Source organism: Lichenostomus cassidix, unplaced genomic scaffold (assembly GCF_008360975.1).
Source record: "Lichenostomus cassidix isolate B80296 unplaced genomic scaffold, HeHo_3.0 HiC_scaffold_852, whole genome shotgun sequence".
Lineage (NCBI taxonomy): Eukaryota > Metazoa > Chordata > Aves > Passeriformes > Meliphagidae > Lichenostomus > Lichenostomus cassidix.
Window position 1 is genome coordinate 568,172 of NW_028148026.1, and position 4,121 is coordinate 572,292.

The 4,121-nt window shown below is 54.3% G+C and overlaps 1 protein-coding gene across 1 annotated transcript in view; it reads left to right on the top strand.

The window, feature by feature from the left end:
* Positions 1-4,121, top strand: part of LOC146420323 (low affinity immunoglobulin gamma Fc region receptor III-like) — a 123,413-nt gene that overhangs the window by 67,368 nt on the left and 51,924 nt on the right. The window lies entirely within an intron of this gene.

Genomic DNA, 4,121 nt, shown 5'->3' on the forward strand with positions numbered 1-4,121 from the left:
TTCTTTGATTGTGTCAGCAATAAATTCAATGAATATCTCTAATTCCGAGCCTGTTTTGCTGGTGAGAGGATTTGATGAGTGATCCCTTGTCGGAGTTTGACCCTGACTAAATGCCAGACACCTCTGCTTCCTCCTGTTGCAGACGTGCAGGAGAGGGGAGGAAAAAAAACCTGTTAAACCGAGACCAAATTCATGAGTTGAGATAGGACACTGGTGAGGGGATGGACAGAGAAAGGGCAAACAGGCTCCAAGCTTAAAGTTGCAAAGTGATTTAATTACCTAACAGAGTCGGAGGATAAATTAGAGGTAAAAATAAGTTTTCAGATACCATTTGTTCATGCACCCCACTCCCTCTTATGACATCATTTCTCCTCTCACCCCCCTCCCTCTTTCCAGCCAACAGCTCAGGCAGGGGGCAGGGTAAGGGGTTTGTTCTCTGGTCAGTCCATCAGGGAGAGGGGTCCTCTACTTAGCCACGGGGTACCTCCCACGAGAGACAGTCCTCTGGGAACTTCTTTGGCATGGGTCCAATCTCACAAACAACATCCTGCCCAAATTCTGCTGCAACAGGAGTTCTCTTGTCCATAAGGTGCAGACTCTCCTGAGCCAAGGCTAGGCTGCTTCCATGCCAGGAGCAAGGGCATTCTCTCCCTTGCAAGGCCTTTGCAGCTTTAACTCTCTATATGAGACTCCCACTGGATCACAGCTTCTTCCAGGCATCCACCTGCTCCTCTGGCGTGGGCTGTGGGTGGATTTCTGCACCCCTGTGGACTCCATGGGCTGCAGGGTGACCTCCTGCTCCCTCCATGGTCTTCACTACAGCCAGCAGAGGGTTTTCAGCTCTGGCACCTGGAGCACCTTCTCCCCCACCTTCTTCACTCACCTTGGTGTCTCCATGTTGTTCTCCCTTCACATATTTTTCCCTCCTCCTCCTCCTCTAGCTAAAAAGAAGTGCGTGACTACTTTGTTTTGATTTTTTCTTAAATATGTTTTCACAGAGGCATAACTAGGACCTCTAATTGGCCCAAACTTGGCCAGCAGCATGTCCATCACCTTCAGAGACATCAGAGATTAGCTCTACTGGACTTGGTGAAAAATTTCCAGAACTTTCACTCAGGACACACAGGAGCCATCTTTGTGCCACTCCCCACCCCTCAGACACTTCTTCAGGCCTACCACAACAGTGTTTGAGGAGTTTAAATTTCTCTTAGATGTTAAAGATACCTTGCTGATATTCTGGGCTAAGCAAAACCACCACTTTCCTCCTGGTCCTTATCTCAACCCAGGAAACTTTCGTTCAATTTTCTCTCCCCGTCTGACTGTGCAGGGCAATGAGAGGGCAGCTTTGGTGGGTGCAGAGCATCCGGCCACTGTCAGCCCATGGCAAGACAGGAAGGAGGAGGGTCCAGGTCAGGTTGTCGAGCAGATTGTTGTTGTCTTTGCAGGAGTTCTGGGGCTCTCTCAGTCCCTTGGCCAGAGGGACAAAATGATCAATTGCTGCATTTCCGGACTGGTTCCCTCACAGCTGCCCCTGCACGGTTGGTTTCCACCCAGCCCTGCTCTGAAAACCATCAAAGGCCCTTGCAGAGCCACTGCTTGAGCTCCAGTTGGTTTCTGTGCTTCTTGCAGGGCTGAGCAAACCACAGCCAGGCCTTTTTGCCCCACCCAGTTCTCACCTTTGAGCAGCTCTAAAGCTGTGAGAATCAAAGGGGGCCAAGGGGGCAGGTGGGAGCCTCAGGTGCTGGCTGCCCCTGGGGCTGGCCAGAGCAGGGCTGGCCAATGCCCATCCCTGTGCAGTGGGGCTGTGCCATGGCTGAGCCCCACACTTGGATGGACAGGAGTCCCCAGGCTGTGCCACCCCTGGGACAGCCACCCCCTCAGGAAGGTGCAGGGACACTTCCAGAACTGCCTTCCCCCAGGACAGGATCCTCCTGTCCAGGATGTGTCACCCCCTGGACTGGATTCCCCCAGGTCATGTCACCCCCATGAAAGGAATAAGGGAATATCTTTACAAACAAACAGCTGGTCAGACCGATACTGAGAAATGGAAGAAACAGTGGGAAAGATTTCCATAGGAATTCCACTGACTGACTTGCCCAAGACTGTGTTAATTATCGACAAGAACAGAGACATGAGAAAAAGAAGAAAGGGGGATGTACATTAGAAGGGGGTTTGCATTAGGTGTATCAGGAAGTCCGTAGCACTCAAGTACCTCAGCCAATGGGGAAAGGGAGAGGGAAATGCGGCCAGGAAATTAGGATAAAAAGAGGCTGCGTCCTCTAGCAGTTTGAGAGACCCCATGGGAAATGCCCATGACATCTCCCTTTATTAGAATAAAGTTACAGAACTCCTCTGTCTCCTTTTTGGGCATAAAGCTCTGGTGTTTTTGGATTAATTTTCCTGACACCCAGAACAGGGATCTCCCTGGACAGGATCCCCCTGGATGTGTCCCCCAGGACTGACCCCACCCCCCGTCTGACTCTCAGTGTAAAGAGCCTCTTCTGTCTGCTGAAGGAAAGAGAAAGTGAAAGTGTTGGGGACACAGCCGGACACCCCCATCCCCCACAGCCCTCCAAACCTCCCTGCAGCCCCCTCACTGCCTTCCTTCCTCCCCGGGCTTCCCCCAACCTGTTACCTGCTCAGGTGCTCCCTAGGATCCCAGAGCCGTTTACTGGGAGGGGACATGTTTACAAAGTTGAGCAAAAAAGGAAAAAAAAAAAAAAAGAGAGGGAAAAGTCCCAGTGGGGGAAGCACAGACCCAGAGCACCATGGGAGCCCCCTGGTGTTCCCCACAGACCATGAACATCATCAGGGTCTGTGCTTTTGTCTGGGTCACCCTGAAATCTGAGGCACCCAGTGCAGGAGCTGTGACCCACATGCCCACCCAGCCACTGCCCATCCCTGGGAGCGCCATTGCCCTGGGAACCCAACTATGGGACCTCATTCTCTAGGTCCCCCTCCTGATGACCCCCATCCCTGCATGCCCATTTCCCAGAACCTCCATTGCCCAGCATTGCCCTCCCCTTTATCCCATCCCATGGGCTCCACAGTCCCCCAGGACTCCCCATAGCAGGGCCCACATCACATCACCCCAAATCCCTGGGGTCCAAGCACCCCTGGGACCCCAATCCCATTTCCCCTTCACCCTTGGGGACCCCATTCACCAAGATCCCATCCCCTTTGTCTCCCCTTCCTGAGAAGCCCCATTCCCCAGGGATCCCATTTCTGCTCCTCCCCGTTCCTATGGAAATCCATCCTTAGCTCCCCACATCCCCTGAGCCCCCCAGTCCCTCCATGTCCCTCTGTGTCGCCAGCCTGTCCCCACCCTGCCCCCACCAAGGGCCACCTACATGTGGGTGATGTGACCTCGCTTCCTTCCTCTTTGGCCAAAGAGCCACCACCCAGGGGACAGGTGGCCCCAGCAGCGTGTGACAGTCAGCCTGGATGGCCAGCGACACCGGGATGGCCAGGAAGGTGGCACTGCTCCTGTGGGGTGAGTGCCATGGGCACAGGCCTGATGCCCCAGGGATGAGCCCTGGTGAGGCAGAGAGCAGTGGGGAGGGGACACAGGGGGCTGTGTGGTCCCCTGAGTTCCCCAGTGCCACCAGAGCCAGTCTGTGGGGGTGGACGCTGGTGGTGGGGTGTCTGTGGGGACAGAAATGGGAGGACAGGAATGAGGGGACTGAGATCTGAGGACAAGGATATAATGACAGGCTCAATGGGGGTGGGAAAGCTGTCATGACAGGGACAGGGGGATAGGGATAAGAGGACAGGGATAAGGAGACAAACACATTGTGGATAAGCCATGGGGTTGGTGGGGGTGACTTGTGACAGCATGGGATATCTGTGGTGTCCCCAAGTCCACAGTGTCCCCATGCCCCTAGCCCAGGGTGGTTGCAGTGTCCCTGTCCCTGAGATGTCCACGCCGCATGGATCTGGTGCATGGGCAGCTGTGACACAGACATGTTCCCCAGCCTCTCCAGATCTGTTCAGGATCATCTGTTAGCACTTTCTCACAAGAACTGATGTCCCACTGAGGACAGTTTGGGGACAACCCCCACACCCCATGCCCTGGGTTCTGCTGTCACCGCAGTGCCACATCCACCCAGACCCCTTCCCTT